We start from the raw sequence: 23,891 nt of genomic DNA, 5'->3' as shown, positions 1-23,891 counted from the left end.
AAACCCTAGTTGATGCTTTGATACCAAGTAGAAATCTGCTGAATTAAAAAATATGAAAGAAAAGTAGTTTCTTGAAGAGAGAAGGAAGAGAGAAGGAGAAGAAGAGAAGAGAAGTTGAAAACAAAAGAGAGCAATGATCTGGCCGCCCCCTTCACTTATTATTTATACTAAAAATAATAGAACAGTACAAAGACAACCATGCCCTTATAGGGCGGCAAAACATAAAACATATATAACACTCAAAAACATAATAAAATTTGGACTCACATAACTATAGTGGTCCCCACCTCCTATCTAACAACTAACATAAAACATCTACTCAGAAAAACATCATAAAACTGATTAATCTTCAACAATAACTCATGTCAAGTTCTAAAAGAAAATTGCATAAAATAAAATGAAATGCAACCATGGACAAATCATATTAAAGGGATCTAGAGGGGATATGAAAAGAGGGCATAAACTAGGAATAACCTACTTCAATAATCTGTACAACTCATGTATGACAAAATGGAATAAGATGAGGATTTAACTGTATTAATCTATTCTAGATATTTATGCAACTTAAAAAATTATATAACTCACTATTAACCCAACCCAACAATTACATTAACCTGGCCTAGACATAAGAATGCATGATCATACTAATCTAATCTCAGTTTTGCCATATATCAACAAGACGGATGTACTCAAGATATCACATAAGTCAAAATCAACAACTTTGTAAAATTTTGAATAAAATGAGATGAAAGAAAAACAAAGAAGACATGGAAACCATCAATCTATATTCAATAAAAACAGATCAAAATAAAATGAGATAACTATTAAATGGGAACTAATTGTGGAAAGGATTGAGAAAAGGCTGGCTGGATGGAAAGCAAGGTAACTATCAAATGGGGTAAGCTCACTCTAATAAAGAGTGTTCTATCTTCTTTACCTGTCTACTTATTATCGCTTTACCAATCCCAGTAGGGATGGTCTCTCAAGTTGAGAGAAGGACGGTAAAAAAGTTCATTTGGTGCACTAGGGAAAGGTGTTTAAACAAAAGAAGAATGGGGGATTGAGCATAAGAAAACTTAGAGAATTGAACTTAGCATTTCTTAGTAAGTGGTTCTGGAAGTCTGAACAACAAGGGAGTTGTCTGTGGAAAAGAGTAATTCAAGCAAAGTATGGTACAAAAAAATGAGGGGTGGGATCTAGGAGGGAAAAAAATCAGTCGTTTGGTTGCTTGGTTTGGAAAGGAATAGAAAAGAGCTACAGTTTTTTTAGCAAGGAAATCAAGTTTGAAATAGGGAAAGGAACCAGGATTAGATCCTGGATGGATTGCTGGTGTGGAAGCAATTTGTTGAAGGATGATTTCCCAGAACTCTTTGCAGTCGCAGTTGATAAGGAGGCAAATGTGGATGATTCTGTGCAGTTCCAGAATGGGGATCATGTCTGGATCCCACAGTTTATAAGAGCTTTGAATGATTAGGAGATTGAACCTTTTGGAAGGCTACTCCAGAAGCTGTACAGCATGCAAATTGATTTTAACTCAGAGGACAGAAGGGTGTGGCTCAAGAGGACGAGTAGGATTTTCCTTGGTATCTAATCTAGACAAGTATATCCCTTCAAAGGTGGCTTTCTTTGTTTGGTCTGCCTATCTGAACAAGATTCTTACAAAAGAAAATCCAATTAGGAGGGGAATGATGATTGACTCACCTGAATGTGTGTTATGGAACAGAATAGAAGAATCAGGTGACCACCTGCTGCTGCATTGCAGTTTCACCTACAACATTTAGGTGAAATTTTTCAGAATTTTTGCCATCAAAAGTTGCTGCCCAGCATCAGTTGAAGCTTTTGTAAAAGGTTGGTGGATCAAAGGTTTAATCAAGAAAGGGAAAATCCTATGGCAATTGGTCCCAGGAGCAGTTTTCTGGTCGATATGGCAGGAAAGAAATTCAACCAGACTTTAATAGTAACCATTACTCTCAACCGGCTAAACTTTTCTTCGGTTGGGTCATTATGCCGACCAACACGTGGGGATGTTCGTTCAATCTTTTCTACTATGATCTCAACTTGTTAAAGAAATTACCATATGGGTGAAGAACATGCTTTGCTTCATGGGGCCTTTTCCCACATATGTTGTTGAAATGTTGACATCTTTTCACTAATGATACCAGAGTCCTGTCCATGACCTTGGACACAAACCAGACCAGCATCCAGCATATGTAGTGAATTCGTGCAGTCTTGAGAACCTACCACCTATGGCCAAAACTGATACTTGTTACCATTCAATCTGTTGATTTACAGATGAATATGATACTTGAATAGCATTGAACACATTTGAATGATCTTAAATCTGCAGTCAAGGGGTTAGTTTGTTCTCCATTATATGGATGAGTGACATCTGCTCCAAATATTATGGTTGGTATAGCACCAATCAAATGGCATCTTCCAAGGGATGGTATCAACCAGCTACAACAGTAATTCTTCCTTCCATATGAAACAAGTGCATGGGAATATGTATATAAAATGAAGCTCTTTCACGTACGTCTGCACTTTTGAATTCATATGCACATTCGTAAAGCATTAGTGTAGTTCACTCATCTGAAGTTGTTCGGTCCGGCCTTAACAATGATTTTCAGCACCACATTAATCCTGAAGACTTGCTCTGGTTGACAGTGTTGTGATATTGAACCCATAGCTGGTTCACATATCCGTCTGAGATCACCTGAAAACAATATAGAATTATGGCAATTTTCAAATAAGTTTCCTTATATTTGTAATTCCAAAAATCCAGATCAGAATTTATCTAATGCAACAAATTCACGAAATTTACAGTAGCATATGACATACCATGGAGAATACCAACTGCTATCAGGTAATATTGCTACTAGTAGCTCCAACTCCATCCCCTTGACTTTGTTCATTGACACATGGTAAACATGCCTCAGAGCCTTTCTACTACTTCGATTGGGAGCACATGTTGTGTATTGAACGCCTACAGAAGAAAACATGCACTATCAAACAGAGCAAATGGAGTTTGTTAATCGAAAAAATAATAAAAAATACAAAATTCATAACTATTATTATTATCAAACACATCCCAGAAATATGAAATCAGAAGTGGGAGTACCACCATGACAAATACCTATTGGTGAGTTAACCTACGATTAGGCATGAAAGGACATCTCCATCAGAACAAACTTCTGAAACACATACAAGTGGAAGCCATGAAGAAATATAAAAAAGAAAGAAAAATTGAAGCCAAATCATAAGTGAATCATATCCTCCAGGGTTGGACTAGTATCTGCTTACTACACTGATAGCCTGTGTTATGTCAAGGCAAGTGCACAACATTGCATATATGAGGCTCCCTATTATGGAGGAATAAGGGAACTTCATGTTCTCTACTTCCTCAGGAGTCTTTGGTGACATTTTGTAAGAATGTAACATTTTGCAAGAGAAATCTTATTTCGCCAATCACAATCTACTCTTCTTCTACGCTCAAAAGCATCCTCTTTAGGATCTTCAAGGGTATCCTCAATCACAACCTTTTGTAACTTTTCAGATGTAAGGACTATATTCAAGTTGCCTTTTCAGTCTATGTAGTTAAGTCCTTTGCTTATAGTAATCAAGTAGTATGATTAGGGGGACTGAACGTCGGTTCTAAGAGAAGGAACATCTAGTCAGTTTAAGACCTCAAATCATGTATCATACCTAAGACGGGATTTTGTCTAGGTTCCACTCCCATTTATTCATTTTTGAGAATACCCTCATATCGAAAGGAAGCATTTTCACACCTTTGAGAGTGTAACATATGTGCATAGGATCAACTGTTTTAACTGCATAACCCTATCATTTTTGTGAAGGATACGTTATGCATTCATCTAATGAACTTCCTTTTAGCCTCCATCGTACTTGCCATTTTAGGTTAAACCTCTTCTAATAGATAAGTACAGACCCATCACATAGAAACATCAAAGGTATCATAAAGAGCTTTCCATTTTGGGATAGGCCTCCCCAAATAGTCTCTAATGCCCTATCATCTCAAGAAGTGGTCCAAGAGCATCTACAATCAAGTAGATAGCTCCATTTTAGGATGCATCTCCACTCACTTTCCCACCGATGATGGAAGGATTTTAGAGATGACTTCCTAAGATCATCCCTATCTCTAGCACTTATATAATTAGTGATGGAACATTTAAATTTGTAATCACAATGGATTTAGGGTTAGGTTAACCATGGGACTCCCACAAGCTTTCACAAGTCTAGAATTACCACCAAGTCCATGTAGGTGATTCCTTTTGGGAGTGTAGAGGAGATGGGCCGAATGGCCCATAGACCGTCATTTCATGTTATGTTATGTTTCTCTTTGTTATGGGCCTTATTCTGGGCCCATACTCTGTAATGTTCTGTTTTTGTATTTTTTTGCCCACTCAAGGGCCTCTCTGTAATTTATCAAAGATTAGCACCTTAATAAAATGTTTAGAGTGTTAGAGTGAGGTTAAGTTCGAAACTCTCACTCTCTAACACTCATTGCTGCCAGCTCTCTCTCTTCTCTTCCTCTCTTGTTTGTTTAGATTCTGTTTTGCATCTAATCTCAAACAGTTCCATACATCAAGTGAACTGTTTTCAACTTGGTATTAGAGCGGGTCATTGCTTGGCGTGTCCCTCATGTGGTTCTAGTTCAGCCAACTGCATGAGGAGGTTCTAGGGCTGAATGTTTACAGTCATTCGCTTGGTTCTTGGAGGTCATTGGAGGGTGCCCAAGTTTCTATACACTTGGAGAAGGGTTCGGTGACCAGGAAGAATCAGAGAGCAAGTTTTCCAGCCTGATTTGAAATCAGAAAAAGGGGATTTCGAAACTAACTCAGAGAGCAAAGTGTTCGGCCTGGTTTGAAGTTCAAACCAGAGATACTGTAAGTTGTTTTCTCAGTTCTTTGCTGAGTCATTTTGTTATTTGGGAGGACTGTTAAAGCATTCAAAGCACACCTCCATTCAACCCACTGTTGCTGGACTGATTCTACTCAAAAATTTCTGGGTTATTCTGGAAGTGTGGTTCGACTGTTATTGGACTTCCAAAACTGCTGAAAACTGATCTAAACTATGTGGTACAAGCCTCTACTTTAGTTCAGCTATTTCTTGGACCTAGACGGAGTGTTCTTGAAGTGATTTCTACTGGGTTAACAGTGAAGTGTTGACTGTTGCATACATAGTGTTTGTAAAAAGTCCTCTTAGGTACTGTGGACTGTATTTTTTGTTCTCCTTGGGAAATTATTGTTGGGAACCAAGGATACATATTGTTTGAGGCCTACTAATTGTTCCTTGAATGCTGAATCAGGGTTTCTTCTCCTTGAAAGTGCTGCCACTAAACTTGGTTCTCACGATTGTCAGATCTGAACTGAGTTTGTGTGTTGTTGTGTTTGCTATTGTTTCAACCCAATCTGAGTTATTTGAAATCAGGTCACTTTTGGAAGGCTTGCCGGAACCCTAATTGAAGCTGTTACATAATGGACTTCTCAAAAATTGAGAACAAGAGCACTGCTGAATATGGACATAATTCAGGAACTACAACTGATTCCTTGTTGGCTGTAACTACAGTTAAACTGGATGGAACCAATTATTTGGCCTGGTCACAATCCGTAAAAATTCATATTTGCAGTAGAGGAAAGTGGGGGTTTATCTCTAGGAGCAAGAAAGCTCCCCTAGAGGAGGATCCCTCTTATAAGAAATGGGTGCAGGAGAATTACACAGTGATTGGGTGGCTTGTGAACTCAATGCAGCCACAGATTAGCCAACATTATCTGTGGATGAACTCGGCTAAAGAAATCTGGGATAGTGTTGCAGAAACTTATTCCCAGAAGTTGAATGTTGCCAGAACCTACAAACTGAGAAGTGATGTGAAGAATCTAAGGCAGGGGGAGAAGTCACTTGCAACATACTTCTCAACCATGAAACCTCTATGGCAAGAGATTGATTTGATAGAGGCTGTGACATGGGATACCCTCAAGGATGCTGAAACATACAGGAAATTGGTTGAAAAGAATAGGGTCTTTGAGTTCTTGATAGGGCTGAACTCTGAATATGACATTACAAAGCAAAACATCTTGTCCAAGGAAGATGTTTCATAGTCACAAGCATATGCTTTGGTCAGCAGTGAAGAAAGTAGGAAGCAAGTGCAGGTTCAAGGAGTCAATATCAATGATCATTTTGCAAATATGGGAATTAAACCCAAAGGGGTTACAGGAGCTCACAGTGGCACAGGAAAGGAGGTGGTGTGTGAATATTGTAAGAAACCGAAACACTCAAAGGACAAGTGCTGGAAATTGCATTCCAATCTTGTTCCTATCAGATTCCAGAAGAAGAATGATAGTAGAAAGACAAGAAGTGCACATGCAGCCACAAGCACAGATACAGAGGTTGAGTCTACCAGTGCACAGTTGGCAGCCATGAAAGCTGAATATGAGAAGTTTGGAAAGATGATTAGCCAGTTTGAAGGTGTAACTTCATCATCCAACCCTTCTGGAAGTCCAGCCACCACCGCATTTGCTCACTCAGGTATAAGAGCTTCTGCTAACCATGCATCCACCTCAGGTAATCTCAAAACCCCATGGATCATAGACTCAGGTGCTTCTGATCACATGACCAACCTTTCCACTTTGTTTGTTTCATATGATTTACTTCCTGGTCGTGACAAAATCACCTTAGCTATGGTTCTCTTGCCCCTATTTCTGGCAAGGGAACTGTCAAGGCTACAGACTCCTTACTCTTATCTTCCACTCTTCATGTACCTAAATTAAATACCAACTTATTATCTGTAAGTAGCTTGACCAAGTCATTGAATTGTTGTGTAACCTTTTTTCCTTCTCACTGTGTGTTTCAGGACCTGAAGTCTCAGATGGTGATTAGGAGTGGCCATGAAGCGAATGGAATATACTTGCTCGACACCCCTAGCCAAAGCTTTGATCATCCCAAGAATGTTGCTTTTGGTTCTACTTTTCCAGAGTTAGTCAGTCAAATTATGTTGAGCCATTGTCGGTTGGGTCATTTACCTTTTTCTGCTTTAAGTCATTTGTTTCCCAAACTGCTTAAGGGAGTCAGTGTGTCCAGTCTCAATTGTGAGTCCTGTCAGTTGTCAAAGCACTGTAGAAAAAATTATCCTGTGAGCAATAAAAGATCCTCTTTTCCTTTTCATATTGTGCACTCTGATGAGTGGGGACCTTACCACTTATCCTCTATGGGGGGTTACAGATATTTTATCCTGTTTATTGATGACTTTTCTAGATTCACTTGGATATACTTAATGAAATCCCAGGACGAAGTCCCAAGACTTGTGAGGCAATTTCATGAGCTTGTTTTAACTTAATTTGATACCAGAATTAAGGTTTTCAGATCTGACAATGCAAAAGAGTATTTTGAGAAGAGTTTATCCTTGTATCTCTCTGACATGGGGCTTATTCATCAAAGCTCCTGTGTTAGAACCCCTGAACAAAATGGAGTTGCTGAGAGGAAAAATAGACATATTGTTGAAGTTGCAAGGAGCCTTTTGTTTGCCTCGCATGTTCCCACAAGATTTTGGGGTGATGTTGTACTTACTGCTACCTATCTCATAAACCGTATGCCATCCAAGGTTTTAGGGTTTAAATCCCCCTTCTGTCTTCTTCATCCAGACAAGGATCTCTTCCCAATTCCTCTTCGTGTGTTTGGTTGTACCTGCTATGTTCACATTCCAAGTGTGCAGAGACATAAGTTTGAACCGAAAGCCCACAAATGTATCTTCCTTGGTTACTCCTCCACACAAAAGGGTTATTGTTGTTTTGATCCAAAGACTGGCACCCGACATGTTTCTATGGATGTTACCTTTGATGAACTTTCTCCTTTTTATGGTTCCTCTCAGGAAGGACATTGTCCACAGGGGGAGAGTCTGTCACAAGTTTTTGCTCTTCCTCTTCCTGTCCCAGTTGAGCCTCTTGACAAACCTGTATCCTCACCAAATGAATCAAAGAATGATCAATCACTTCATACCTCTTGTCCTAGTAACCCTATTTCTTTACCTCCTCGTCCTACCCATAATCCCAAAGTGTATCAAAGGCAGAGATCCAGGAATGAGCAAGTAGTTTCCCGTACAACAGATGAGGCTCATACATTCCCAATCACAGATGAGATAGCAGGTACTGCTTCAGCTCCTTTGGAATCATCCTTCCCAGACCTTGATGTCCCCATTGCTGTTAGGAAAGGAAAGCGGAAGTGTACTGCACACTGCATTTCCAAACACCTTTCTTATGACTTGTTTTCTCCTTCATACTTTGCCTACCTCTCTTCTGTTGCTTCTAACCCCATTCCTAGGTCTGTCTCAGAGGCTCTTGGGATTCTAGAATGGAGAGATGCCACGAAGACTGAAATGGATGCTCTACATGCAAATGGTACTTGGGAGGTGGTGGATTTGCCTGAAGGGAAGGATCCAGTTGGGTGCAAGTGGGTTTTTACCATTAAATACAAGGCTGATGGAACTATTGAGAGGTACAAGGCTAGACTTGTTGCAAAAGGCTACACACAGACATATGGGATTGACTACCTAGAGACTTTTGCCCCTGTTGCCAAGATGACATCTGTGAGGGTTCTTTTATCTCTAGCAGTTCACTTTGATTGGCCTCTCTATCAGTTAGATGTAAAGAATGCATTTCTGAATGGTGACTTACATGAGGAGGTCTACATGTGTCTTCCTCCAGGAATGTATGGGAGAGATATGCAAGGAAAGGTATGTAAATTGAAGAAATCACTTTATGGTCTCAAACAACCTCCTAGAGCCTGGTTTGAGAGATTTAGAGCTGCACTTGTTAAATTCGGCTATGTTCAGACACAGTCAGATCATACTCTGTTTGTAAAGAAAAGTGGATCTCTAGCAGTGTATCTCATTGTGTATGTTGATGGCATTATAGTGACTGGTGATGATGCCTCAGGCATTTTGGCCCTTAAGTCTTTCCTCCGTACAGAATTTGAGATTAAGGATCTAGGGGAGTTGAGATACTTCCTTGGCATAGAAGTTGCCAGATCCAAGGATCGGATTCTTATTTCCTAAAGGAAATATGTCCTTGGTTTGTTGTCTGAAACTGGAAAACTGGGTGCAAGACCAGCTGCAACTCCCATTGATATGAATCACAAACTTTCAGCTTCAGATGGAACTTTGTTGGAAGACAAAGGGGTCTTTCATAGACTTCTTGGGAAGCTTCTGTATCTGTGCATGACTAGGCCAAATATTGCGTATGCTGTCAGTTGCATTAGCCAGTTCATGCATGCTCCTAGAGATACTCATATGGTAATAGTAGAACGGATTTTGTGCTATCTGAAAGGCTCTCCAGGAAAAGGAATTCTATTTACCAAGCATGGTCATCTGAAACTTGAAGCCTATACTGATGTTGATTGGGCTGGAAATATTGATGATAGAAGATCTACTTCAGGGTATTGTAGTCTGGTGGCTGGTAATGTTGTCTCTTGGAGGAGTAAGAAACAATCTGTTGTGGCCCGATCCTCCGTAGAAGCAGAGTATAGAGCCATGACACATGGAGTCTCGGAATTGTTGTGGCTAAGATCCTTAATGGAAGAACTTGGGATTGATCATGACAAACCCATGATGTTGTACTATGATAATCAGGATGCCATCAACATTGCTCACAACCCGGTACAACATGATCAAACCAAACATATTGAGGTTGATCGACACTTTATTCGAGAAAGAGTCTCCTCCGGTGAAGTGTGTCTTCCATTCATTACTTCTGAAGAACAATTGACAGATTTTCTCACCAAGGGCATTTCCAAGGCAAGGCTTCAACATGACACTGGCAAGTTGGGCATGATTAACATCTATGCTCAGCTTGAGGGGGAGTGTAGAGGAGATGGGCCGAATGGCCCATAGACTGTCATTTCATGTTATGTTATGTTTTTCTTTGTTATGGGCCTTATTCTGGGCCCATACTCTGTAATGTTCTGTTTTTGTATTTTTCTGCCCACTCAAGGGCCTCTCTGCAATTTATCAAAGATTAACACCTTAATAAAATGTTTAGAGTGTTAGAGTGAGGTTAAGTTCGAAACTCTCACTCTCTAACACTCATTGCCGCCAGCTCTCTCTCTTCTCTTCCTCTCTTGTTTGTTTAGTTTCTGTTTTGCATCTAATCACAAACAGTTCCATACATCAAGTGAACTGTTTTCAGCTGGGAGGAAATACAAAATGGACACAGTTTTGGAAAGATTATTGAATAATCAATAAGACGGGGTTGGGTAGGTTGGACTGCATGAAACGAGCTAGAGTCACCAAAAGTCTCACATTGACCCAATTCCCTTCACTGACTACCCATGACCCATCCCATAAGGGCTGATAAGATTCATTCTTCCTCAAGGAAAGTAAAAATAGCCAATGGCATTCTCAATCTTGCCCTTATCATGCATTTTCAGGCTAGGCCAAGATCAATCCCTTTTGCTCTCCTTTCCTTCTCCTTCACTTTTCCTACTTTTTATTTCCTTTTCTTTCTTTTCTTTTTTGTTTGCTCAGGTCAAGGTTGAACCTCTAGAACCCAAAAAGGGTAATTGGGCACCCTTGCCCATAGTTTGAAAGAAAATGTCTTCATGCCCTTAATGTGCACACCTCCAAGTGGTCTTAGTAGATAGGATGAAACATGGCTTAGGTTGGGTCTCATCAAGGAAGGATAAAAGGTTAAAAGATTATGAATAGATGACTGTAGCTACAAAACGGATATACAAAATAGTAGCAGGAGCTGTAGGGCTTAGTAGTTAACAATTAAGCACAATATTATTAATAAGGACTACTAACAAGATGATAGCAGCTGATAAATAAATTGTACAGTTAAGAACTGCAGCCTACTATGAAGGTTAGTAGTTCTACAGTTGCCAAAGGATAAAAACAATGAATGTAAATAACTGTAGAAAAGAAAGGAGCAACTAAAATGTAACTTAACACAATAGTAAATGGCAGCTGCACTAGTGGTGTATGCCTTTGAAATTGGAGAGAGTACTAGCAATAAACAAGTATGTAGCACTGAAATGGACTTGCTGCAAGATAGCTGAGATATGGACCAACTATCAAAAGAAATAGAACTAGCTGCAAGAATGTAACTGCTGCTAGAAATGTAAATAAGCAAAAAATATAAACAGAAGAACAATGAATGTAAAGGCAATTAGTAATGTTAGTGCAGTTAATGAAGCTAGTTGAGTTAAATCTCAAATTGTATTAGTCTTCCTTGTATCTTTCAGATATAAAAAGAAAGAAACAAAACACAGTATAGATATGCAAGATCTAAAGGTAACTAGTGAGATCCACTTAGAGTCAAATACCTAGGTATGTTGTAGTTTAGAATAACATTTGAGTGGGTGGTGATTGTAATAGAACCAGCCACTTTGTTAGACAGAGAATATTCTGGTTTACACTCTCTAATGGAAACCTAAAACTGTTGGTAGTAGTTTTCAACTTGTTTTAAGATCAGTTTGCAAAATGTGTTTATTTATAAATAGTTTATTTTATAAAAGGTTTGCAAAAGGTTTTAATCCTGGGATCCATCTAAGTAAAGGGTATGACACTACATCTTCTAGTCAAGGAAGAGGTCCTTTCTCGTGGGCATGGTTTCAAATGTCGCGACATTTCGCTAATGTTGCCCGACATATGTCGAGGTCGAGGCTCACCGATATGAAAATGGATGGTAATATAAAATTACAATATTTCGGTTGGCATTTCCTATATTTCGGAAATGTCGACCAAATCAGTCCAAATAACCAAAAAAAGACAGTTTTTCCTATTATGTCGACAGGATGTTGACTAATGTACATTAATAATATAATATATTAGTATATTATATTAATATAATAAAGTATATTAATATAAATTATTCCGTTAATAATTTCTATCTAATATTTTAAATAAAATATTTATAAAAAATAATTAACAAAATATAAAAACAAAAGAATAAATTTATTACTTTATAATATAAAACATAAAATATTTTCAAGTACTAAAATATTAGCTAGTTAGTATTTTAAAATATTTATTAAAATAAGAAAATGTTTATTAAATTTTATAATAAATCATATTCTAAATTTAATATAAAAAATCAGAATAAATTTATTAAATTTTATACTAAATCATAATTTATTATAAATTTAGTATTAAAAATCATAATAAATTCATTAAGTTTTATAAGAAATCAAAATTTATCATAATCTTAATACTACAAAAAGGAGAATCAGTTTATTAAATTTATAATAAAGCATAATGTATTATAACTTTAATATTTAAAAAATCAGAATATATGTATTTCTATTTACTAGTGTGAAATAAATATATTAGAATTTATAATAAATTAGAATTAAAAATAAGAAAAGGAAATATCGGATAACCTTGTAAAAACATCAAAATGCATAATAAATCAGTAAATCGTCATTTACTAATTTGTTATTGATCTTAGTTTCTTAGCTTTATATAATGGTTGGGAATAAGATAATAATGTAGAAATATGTATTAATGCTTCTTTTATCATTTTACAAAATATCATTGCATATTTCCACATATTTCATAATATTTCCACAATGTCTCTAATTTTTACAATATTTCCCCTCGACATTTCCGACATATGTGCTATATTTTGGTAAGCGACATTTCCATCGACATCGACATTTTAAACCTTGCTCATGGGTAATGTGCTATATTATGGATTGAGAGGTTAAGAGCAAGTGTCTACTTGGGCAAAAATTTCATGAGCACTTTTCTCAAGATAAACCATTGGATTTGGGTTCATAGGATGGCTTAAACCTAAATCCCACTTGCAATAAAGTGTTGGACCAAATTTAAGCCCAATTAGATTGGGAGCAGTTCACTACCGAACCCATATGGTATAATTTCAGAGCTTGTTGGGTCCCCCACCATAGAAGCCAGAGGCCAAGAAGGTTGGTTAGTCATGTGAGAATAAATAATCACTTGAGAGTTTTAGTGATATTCCAACAAGGCAAGTTTGACTAGGAGGTTATGTTATTGAGATTATTGGGTTGAATTAGGAAACATCTTTATTCTCTCCAACTCCTAATTAGATTAGGATCTTATCCTAATTAGAAAGTCTCCAAAACAGTTGGAAACAAATTGGTAAACTCCCATTAGGACTCTAGAAGTCCAACTTTATTTAAGACAAAAATATAGGAGACATAAGAGAGATTACACAATCAAGATTGTCCACCCAAAACCCTAATTCAACCAAGGCTTAAGGAGAATTGGTTTCTCTCTTTTCTCTTTGAGTTTTTTAGCAAAAACCCTATTCTCTCAAGTGATTAACAGCTGCAAACTTATCCACTCATGTAAGAAAGACACATACATCAGATGTAGCATAACCTATAGACCAGAGGATTTATTATATAATGAAATATAAGATACATTAGAATCTGATCAATTAAAAGCAGTGGATATTAGGATAGATAAATCAGTTTGAGCAACCATGCTTATTGCAAGATTAATCCTTTTATGAAGAGTTATTCTTCATTGGAAAATTCCATATTTTATGTTTCTGAACCTGATTATTAGAAAAAAGTGACCCCTTTTATTGTGTAGGAGGCAACAAAAACTGGATTTTTTTTTTAAATTTTGGATGAAACCAACTATGGTTCCAGGACTTAATTAGATATGCCTAGCATGCTTTTACGGGGAAAAAAAACATCCCCTGTAGATGCGAAAAGGCCAAAGATCGTCGCACAATCAATGATAATTTGCCAAAAAATATAAGTGATTATTGGGAATATATGTGGAAGTAATAGGACACTACTTTTTTGTATTGTTAGCCAAGGATGAAACTATAGTGCCCTCTTGGACTTGGGGGTTTAAACGGTATTCGAAAATCCGATTTTGAATTCGATATTCGACATAATCGAATCGAATTCGAATAATTCAAATATTTAATCGGTTGAATTCGGATATCTTATTCATACCGAATAGTTAATCGGATTCGAATTCGGATATGACCTAATTCGATTTGATAAATATCCGAATTTGACCAATTATTTAATTCTTATATATAATATATAAAATAATTAAGTTATATAAATAATTTATATAGTTATATACTTTATATCAATAAAATATTTATTAATTATAAAATAATTAATTAATCGAATCGAATATTCGAATATTTAATCGGATTCAAATTCGGATATTAATTTTCAATATTCGTCAGATATCGAATCGAATTCGGATATCGGATTTTCTAATCGAATTCAAATTCGGATATTGCCTGATCCGATTCGAATCGATCCATTTACACCCCTACTTGGACGGGTGTAAGAGTGAATAATACAGACTGGAATGGCCAAAATAACTTTGATATAGAGAAAGTCTGACTCATAAAATGTTACTCATGCTAGTTATGAAAATAGCTAGGAGGAAAGTGGGTGACAACCAAACACAATAAATCACAAAATAAACAGTTTTTCCTTATTAAAGGGTACTTGCTTTGGATCAATTTGCATCCTTGGATTCACTAATAGGTGCACATGCAAGAATCTGACATGGGTATAGGTTCAGTCAACTATAGAACAAGGATTTCTCGAATTTGTAGTATTTTAGATGATGCTTCTTTTTCTCAGCAACATAACTGAGGAAGTAGTGACTAACAGAATCATGGGGAGGTACTTGGTTGGTGTGCCACAGGTTGTGTAAAGGAAGAGACTCTAACACATTTTTTTATCTTGAGAATCTTTTTGTAAACAGAAATGGTCCGATCACATAGTTGATGTATGGTTTTTGTTTATTTCCCGTTTAAAACAACATGTTGTTCATGGGCTTTTTGCCAGTTTGCCTTCTGATATTTTAATGAATTATATTACTTGCCTTTCTCTGAAAAAAAAAAAAAAAAAAAGAAAGAAAGAACTAAGAAAATAGCTGAGTAGCTGGCATTGCCTTCTCCCCTCCCATGAAAAGGAGAAAAGATCCATAAGGTGCTGAGACAAAAATACAATGAAAAAAGAGTAGCATGCTAACCATTCTCTCCCCATTTATTACTCCACAGTGAAAGTCTTCTGTGGGTGCACCTCATGCCAAGTTATCTGCTAGCACACTGCCCAACCTTGGCATCTATTTGAAAGAGCTATTCAGTCTATAAGACAAGGATTTGGGAATGTCTCAAATATCAAGGCCTATCTGATTTGGATACCATCCATCTTATGATCATGTGTGAGTCCTTCTACCAGGATCCATTCATCACTTGAAGGAAACCCCACTCTATGCCTGTAGAAAGACTTCCCCTATACGGTGTAACCTTCCACTACTCTTCTCTATTTCTGTCATGCAATGCCCTTCCTGCACCTGATGGGCCAGGATTTCTAAGTGAGCATCTATGAAAATGTAATTCATGTACCTAGAAATGGAGGCTTCAAGGAGACATTGAGTACCTTACCGGAAATAAACACCTACTTTATGGAGTAATGTTTCAATTTAATATCAAGGAAGGTATGGATGGCAAACAGAAAACAACTAACCAAGAAGAAACAAGAGATAAAACCCCAGTAAATCATCTTCCTTTAGTCTCTTCAACCTAACAGGCTGGTTTTCCAAGAGAACAAGGAAGCTCCAAGGTGGAAAGACTTTCTCTATTTTACTGGTACTGAGAGTGAAGAGGTTTGAAGAGGAAGATGAGATGATAAGAAAACAAAGAAACAAATAGGGGTAAAAGAAATTAAAGCAAAACTATGTCTGATCCATAGTTCTCAAGGTCTTTGGGCAATGACTTGTATCAAAGTGCACCTAGAAAAACGTAGAAAACCTATACATGTTATTGCAACCAAAAAGCTCATACATGTTCTATGTTTAACACAAACCATTTTTGCACGTTTATAGTCTATTAGTAAGAAAGGAGTCAAAGGACCAAACTGGTTCATGGGTTCATATATCAAGGCATATTAGTCCATGAATTTAATAAGGCAACAACAAGTTGAGAATAAATTGCATCCCAATACGGTTTATAATCAACAGTTAAACACTGTTTTGATACACAATTTGATAATAAATTGCATCCCCATGCATCAATTATTATCTATTAATGCTCGACTGTAATTATTAGTCATAAAATTATTATCCTCTTACAGTGGGATGAGGCTTGGATGATGATGACGATCATAAAATGATTATAACAAAGAAAGAAAGGAGTAATTGCAGCAAAGATAAATACCTCGATCAGTTTTTTATGGGAGCTCTATCTGGAACATTGAACTTTTCATCTAAACCTTCTCTTTGTTCTCAATCCTTTTCATGAGGCCAGTTGGGGGAGGGGAGGGGGGCAGGAGGTGACAGCAGACAAATCCCAAGTCTCAGCTACCAGCAGGATATTAACCTTTGAACCTTGAATAAAGCATCACAAATCCTTGTATGCATTTTGGTTTTACTTGATTTCATGTGATGAATACCACGACTCTTCTAGATCCTTATTTAAGGAATGATCAGGCACCTGATCAAATCATTTTGCCACCAGCCAGACACTTTAGTCTTACGGTGGAAACTATGGCTAGAAGGGATAAGGATGGGGCTGAGGTTTTACATGTTTTCTAGCTTGATTTTGAAGGTGAAGTTTCTTCTTATTGATCAAGACGTCTCCTATAGGAGGATGGCTGGGAGTAAAAGTCCCTCCCTTTACTCAGTAATGCTTTGGCTCTCTCAAGATTGTTGGCCTCCCCTGTGATGAGGATATTATAGAAAAAATAGTAGAGGTTGAGGTATACATCTATGATCTACAGTATTAGTGTGAGGTTTTAGTATTGACACTCAAGGAAATTGAACGTGGAGAAAGTTTATGGTTCACTGATTTTGGTTGTTTGTTCACCTCTAGTTCATTTAGTGGCCTAAGGCTCCATTTGGTTCACAGTCTGAGTCAGAAGTGGAATTGGAACAGAAATCCTTCAGAATTGGAATCGGAACCGTCTATTCCCATAGTCTGTTTGGTTCAGACAGGGAACGGAATAGGAATTGGAATCAGCAAGAATGGGATTTCATTCCCAAGGGAGGGGGAGGGAATGGTCATTCCCTCAAATGTGGGAATGCCATTCCACCAGGAATGGGAATGGGAATGGGATTCCACCCAATCAAACAGTTGGAATTGAAATAGCCCATTCTGACTCCAATTCCGACCCCTATTCCCAAACAGGTCCTAATAGATTATATTCGCCACCAGAATCTCCATCAGCCTTGAGGGTTGAGGCCCTTGACCAAAGCAATGTTGCAAGACTCAGACCGGACATAAAAGCAGAATGTCTGCTGGGTCACGGGTTAAATGGTTTGACCATGAGGAACCTACCAGGTGCTACCAGTAGGGTTTGTTGGGCGTGGGGAATAAATGCCTAGAATTGTTTTTTTTTTATCAGCTTAAATGCCTATATTTGTTAGACTCTATAGCCATATCTGGCCAAGGACCCAAGGCTCAAAATATTGACTTTAGGGATAAAACTGGTAAAAATGCTTTTTTATTTTGTTATTAGTCTTTTACTAGAACACCCCCTACAGTTTCGTGGATTTAATTAAACCTAGCCTATAGTTTTCATTTTACAAAAACAAATGACCATGAAATTTATGGTGTTACATTGCTGATCAAGGCAGAAACACCATAAAGGACAGCCATGCCAATTAAGTAGCACCCTTGAAAGGGTAATTAGGGCTGCAAGTTGGGTTGCCCGATTCGAAGAACTCAGATATTAAACGGAATTAATAAATTAAACTAAAATAATCAAAATATCATATCTTGCTGATAAAATTAACTAAAAATGACTTTGATATTATATATCTGATGAGGGCGGATTTGGCCCTCTAGTGACATTATGACACCTAGCAGCCTCTTGACAACTAAGTGCAGTCTCTTGACAACTAGGCAACTCGCTACATGCAGCTCGCCACTAGGCAGCTCGCCATAGGCAGCTCGCGACAAGCAGCTCACCCTCATGTAGCCTAGCACCTCAGAACAACTAGGTGACACCCATGACCACTTTGACAAGAACTTGCCTTTGCTAAGTTGATGGTGTCCCACCAGGCGGCCTGGCCCTGGCATGAGCTGGCAGCCTGGCCCTAGCGCAACCTGACGGCCTGACACAGGCGCCAACCTGACAACCTCGAGGAGCTCACCAACATACCCCGCATTTTACGGGATTGTGACTTGTAACGGCTATATTAGCTCACCCACTCCCCGAGTCAGGCGGAAATGGGCAACCTTACCAATTGGTGGCTTTATCCCCACCTAACACGAAAGTAGGTCCCATCACAACGAGAATCCAGGAACTGCTTCACCTAACCCACGAGGACTCTAGTATATAAAGACCTCACCCCCCAAGGGCAAGAGGGGGAGAGAAGATGGATGGTAATCTCTGCTCTCTAGCTCTCTCATTCTCTTATATCATCTTCAAGCTCTCTACTACTATATTGTGCTAACTTAGCCATCAGAGTGACCTCACCGGGTAAACACCTCCAGGTCCTCTGACATCTAGTTCCTTGCAGGCCCCTAAAAGAGCAACAAAGCTCATCAAGGTAGCTCACCTCCAAGCAGCTCATCAAGGTAGCTCACCTCCAGGCAGCTCATCAAGGTAGCTCACCTCCAAGCAACTCATCAAGGTAGCTCACCTCCAAGCAGCTCATCAAGGTAGCTCACCACCAGGCAGCTCATCAAGGTAGCTCACCTCCAAGCAGCTCATCAAGGTAGTTCACCACCAGGCAGCTCGCCACCAGGGAGCTCCACTTCAGCCTCTGAGTCACCGACCACATGGGAGCAGACGAGATGATGAGGTACTTAGCCAAAAAATTGATACATCACGAAAAAATGATACGTGACCAGAAACAGTGAACATCATTTGGTGCCGTCTGTGGGAACACGCTACAACAGCTATGTTCTCTTCCTACAAAAAGCTAAGTTCTTATCTTACAAAAAAGCTAAATCCTCTTCTCCCAGAAAGCTAAGTCCTCACCTTTTTAGAAACTGAAGCTCTCGCTTTATAGTTTCCCTTTATTTATGAACTCAAAGAAACTGAAGCTCCCACATTATGAGGCAGAGGCAGCGCAATCATAGCCCTAAGGCCCCCCCCCGCCAGCCTGGCAGCCTGGCACATGCGCCGACCTGGCACGGGCGCCGACATGGCGGCTTGGCCCAGACGCGAACTTACGAACTGAAAAGGCACCAGCCTCAGAAACAAGTAAGCAAGCTCTAGCTCCCATATTGTGATTTCTAGTCTACAGTCTACTATGAGAGTACTAACTTAGCCATCGGAGTGACCTCATCGGGTTAGCCACCCCGGGTCCTCTGACATTTAGTGCCTTGCAGGTCTCTAAAGGGCAACAAAGCTCATCAATACAGCTCAGCACCTGGTCAGCCCAGCGCCTCACAGGCAGCTCGGCACCTCACAAGCAGAAACCTCGGCGCTACAACAAGACCTAGTCACCTCTTCGACATGGGCAAAAGTTCAAGAGTGGACTACGAGTCCCTCCCAAAGCCTAAGGGCCAATACTGTTGAAAGGCCCAGTCGCCTCTTAGGCATGGGCAAAAGTTCAGGAGTGGACTACGAGTCCCTCCCAAAGCCTAAGGACCAATACTACTGAAAGACCTAGTCGCCTCTTCGGCATGGGCAAAGTCCAGGAGTGGACCACGAGTCGCTCCCCAAAGCCTAAGGGCCACAACACTGCTGCTTAAGACTTAGTCGCCTCTACAGCATGGGCAACACTACTACTAAAAACCTAGTCGCCTCTTCGGCATGGGCAAAGTCCAGGAGTGGACCACGAGTTGCTCCCCAAAGCCTAACGGCATGGGCTATACTGCTGCTTAAGACCCAATCGCCTCTACGGCATGGGCAATACTACTGCTTAAAACCCAGTCGCCTCTACGGCATGGGCAACAATACTGCTGAAAGACCCAGTTGCCTCTCTGGCATGGGCAAAGTTCAGGAGTTGACTATGAGTCGCTCCCAAAGCCTAAGGGCCACAATACTGCTCAAGACCCATTCGCCTCTTTGGCGTGGGCAAAGTTCAAGAGTGGACTACAAGTCGCTTCCAAAGCCTAAGGGCCACAATACTACACAAGAGCCAGCCGCCTCGTCGGCATGGACAAAGTCAACAAGAGTGGACTATAAGTCGCTCCTGGAGCCTAAGGGCTAAAATACCGAACTGGCAGAGACCTCAGCAACTTACGGGCAACTCGCTTCCAAGCAGCTCCCAGAGCCTAAGAAACTGAATCAGCGCTTATGAGCTCGTCGAATTACGGGCCAAAAGGAGAAATCTACTCCCTTCACCGAGTTACTTTCAGCTCGGGAGTGGGGGGCAACTGATGAGGGCGGATTTGGCCCTCCAGTGACATTACGACACCTGGGAGCCTCTTGACAACTAGGTAGCTCACCACAAGCAGCTTGCCACTAGGCAACTCGCCACTAGGCAGCTCGCCACAGGCAACTCGCTACAGGCAACTCGCTACAAGCAGCTCGCTACAGGCAGCTCGGCACAGGCAGCTCACCCTCATGTAGCCTGGCACCTCAGAACAACTAGGTGACACCCAGGACCACTTTGACAACAACTTGCCTTTGCTGAGTTGGTGGTGTCCCACCAGGCGGCCTGGCCCTAGCACGAGCTGGCAGCCTGGCCCTGGCGCGACCTGGCCCTGGCATGAGCTGGCAACCTGGCCCTGGCGCGACCTGGTCCTGGCACGAGATGGCAGCCTGGCCCTAGCACGAGCTGGCAGCTTGGCCCTGGCGAGACCTGGTGGCCTGACACAGGCGCCAACCTGACGACCTTGAGGAGCTCACCACCGTACCCCGCATTTTACGGGATTGTGACTTGTAACGGCTATATTAGCTCACCCACTCCCCGAGTCAGGCGAAAATGGGCAACCTTACCAATTGATGGCTTTATCCCCACCTAACACGAAAGCAGGTCCCATCAAAACGGGAATCCAAGAACTACTCCACCTAACCCACGAGGACTCCAGTATATAAAGACCTCACCCCCCAGGGGCAAGAGGGGGCGAGAAGATGGATGGTAATCTCTGCTCTCTAGCTCTCTCATTCTCTTATATCATCTTCAAGCTCTCTACTACGATACTGTGCTAACTTAGCCATCGGAGTGACCTCACCGAGTAAACACCCCCGGGTCCTCTGACATCTGGTTCCTTGCAGGCCCCTAAAAGAGTAACAAAGGTCATCAAGGTAGCTCACCTCCAAGCAGCTCATCAAGGTAGCTCACCTCCAGGCAGCTCATCAAGGTAGCTCACCTCCAAGCAGCTCATCAAGGTAGCTCCCCACCAGGCAGCTCATCAAGGTAGCTCCCCACCAAGCAGCTCACCACCAGGGAGCTTCACTTCAGCCTCTGAGTCACCAACCACATGGGAGCATACGAGATGACGAGGTACTTAGCCAAAAAATTGATACATCACGAAAAAATGATATGTGACCAGAAACGGTTACATCAATATCTATTTATAGTACTATACATGGTTCAAAGTATCGATACGATACGCCCAATACGGGGCATATATCTTATACATGTTTCGGACCCCCAATTTTTTTTAACAATAAAAAATATCTTATAAGCTTTCCAAAAAACTAAACTTTGAAAAAAAAACTAAAAAAAAAAGTATGTATCGGTCGTTCCTAAGTACCGATACCATACGACCGAAACCCGTATCATATCGATACTTTGAACCTTGGTACTATATAAAGCAAATACTTGTCTTGGGCTCCATGAAGATCATAAAAGTTAAATCCAAATACCATATAATCATATATCATTAGTACTTGTTGACCTCTTATCATTTGCCTTCTTGGGGTTGTTCCTATCTGGAAGGGGATTATGAAAATTCTTCCTTCTTTCTCTGGGGACCATGGACCATGGCTTCAAAGTGGGAAGAAATGACAGGCTCAGCTTTTAGAAAGACCCATGGTGCATGACCACCCTCTAGAGCTGACTTATTCCCCCAGCTCTTCCAAAGTGGGAAGAGGTGACAGGCTCAGCCTTGATTGCTAACTGCTTTGAGATTGTGAGCAGTACTACTACCTGGGGACCACAATTTAGAAGAAATTTTCTTGATTGGGAGCTGGAGATGGTGCTTGAGTTGCTGTAGCTCCTTAAGGATTAAGCTGTGAATGTCAACCAAGAGGATGAGTGGAAGAGGAAATGGAGTGGGGATGGCACTTTCTCTGTCAAATCTCTGGCTGTGAAGCTTAATGGTAACAGTGATGCTCCTTTCCCATTTAAATAGGTTTGGAATCCAATCGACCCTTCTAAATATAATTTTCTGGTTTTAGTTGTGGTGCCAGACAAGTGTTTGACCAAGGATAATCTAGTTAGAAGAGATATGCATCTTCTTGACCTGAATTGTGGCCTTTGTGGAAAGGCATTGGAATCAGCTGACCACGTGAGTATTCATTGTTCCATCTCAGCCAAATTTTGGGAGCATTTTTCTGGCCTAGGTTGGGTAATCAGTTAAAGATCTAACCTGGTGCTAGAAGCTTCCTGGCCTGAGCAAAAAAGGAATTGTTGTTGGAGGCTGTTGTCCTGGGTCTCTGTTGTTAAAGAGTTTAGAACCTCCCTGCTGCTTAGCTCTCAGTCCTTGTGGGAGCTGTAAGCTGTTTTTTCTTCTCCTGGGTGGTATTGTTCGAGCAGGACCCTGTTGTACTATGTTTTCTTTTATCAATAAATTTCCTTACTTTACCTTTCCGAAAAAAAAGAATTGTAAGAAAGATAGTGTCACTTGTAAGCACGAAACTGAGAAGACTTGTATACCTAATTTTCTGTATGAACTCAGCGCTAAATTTGAGTCGGTTAGGGAGCAAACTTTGAGTAAAGAAGAAATACCTACCGTTAAACTAGATAAATCTATGTCAATGTAATTATTAGTAATAATAGTAGTAGAGGATGACAAGGTAGTTTAGTCCTTTCTCTTGATTATGTCAGGATGCTCCTACTCTATTTTATTATTAAACAGGGGTAAATATATAAATGTAATTTGATTAGTAACATATAAATACACAGAAGTTTCCTAAGTGGTACTAGTGTTTTACAAGCACAAGGTGCAGAAAAAGCGAAAGGGATTTTTGCACTCAAAGCACAAGGCAAGGCATGTGCCTTTTTTCAAGTATCGCACAAAATTAAAAAATAAATAAAATGCAAAAAAAAAGTACAGAATTTAAAATAAATCAACATTAAAAATAGTATTAATTAAAAATGCAAACTTCAATTTTCAACAAAATGTTTTCAAAATTTGTTAGCTCAAATTAACATGTAAAACAAATTCAAAATGAAAATGAGGAAAAATAATAATAAAACCAAACATAACATATAAAATTCATTCAAGCACTCAACAATTCAAGCATGTCAAACTTTTAATCTCTTTATTTCTTTTCCAATCACATTATTTCAAAAAGTTATTGTAATGTTGAACATCTTTCATTCCTAATTCTACAAGCCGCCCTTGTACCAAGCCCTTGAGGCAAGCCCAAACAAGTTCACATTAGGGTTTTAAATTCTTAATCTTTAGAAAAAAGTAGTTTATAATTTTAATTCTGGTTCCTTATCTTTGGTCCAGACACCATGCTTCAAAAAGAACAAAATTACCGAAATGCACATCTAAGCTGAGGTGCAAGGTACAGTAGGCATACACCTTTTCAAAGAGGCTGTGCCTGGGCCTAGGCAGGCACAGACCTTGAAATGCGCCTTGGCACACCTTTTAGATCACTTAGTGGCACTTGGTAATTAGAAGTCACCACCAAACAGGAGAACTGGGGTTTTCTTCTCTGCTGAGTACAATCATCTTCTCTCTTTTTTTTTCCTCAATTTCTTTCAAGTCTGAACCATATTTACATGGTATTAGAGCAGGTCAGAGGCTGTGATTTTTATTAAAGGCTGCAATTACTAT

The 23,891-nt window shown here is 39.7% G+C and overlaps 1 protein-coding gene across 7 annotated transcripts in view; it reads right to left on the bottom strand.

Annotated features, from left to right (window-relative positions):
• Window positions 1–23,891, bottom strand: part of LOC148845914 (Tetratricopeptide repeat (TPR)-like superfamily protein) — a 58,369-nt gene that overhangs the window by 26,459 nt on the left and 8,019 nt on the right. For 4 of the 7 annotated variants that reach the window (XM_088953224.1, XM_088953222.1, XM_088953225.1 and 1 more), the window contains exons 2-4: window positions 2,839–2,983; window positions 2,075–2,713; window positions 1,702–1,768 (exon numbers count right to left, since the gene is read on the bottom strand). The gene's annotated coding sequence lies outside the window, so the exon portion shown is untranslated. Of the gene's footprint in view, window positions 1–1,701; window positions 1,769–2,074; window positions 2,714–2,838; window positions 2,984–10,955; window positions 11,061–23,891 lie in introns of all 7 variants that reach the window. The other 3 variants (XM_088953226.1, XM_088953228.1, XM_088953227.1) reach the window with 2 other exon arrangements.

Source organism: Nelumbo lutea, chromosome 7, assembly GCF_056320005.1.
Source record: "Nelumbo lutea isolate HS-2025 chromosome 7, American lotus-T2T, whole genome shotgun sequence".
NCBI lineage: Eukaryota > Viridiplantae > Streptophyta > Magnoliopsida > Proteales > Nelumbonaceae > Nelumbo > Nelumbo lutea.
The sequence above is the reverse complement of the archived record's forward strand: the minus strand, read 5'-3'. Positions and strand labels throughout refer to the sequence as shown.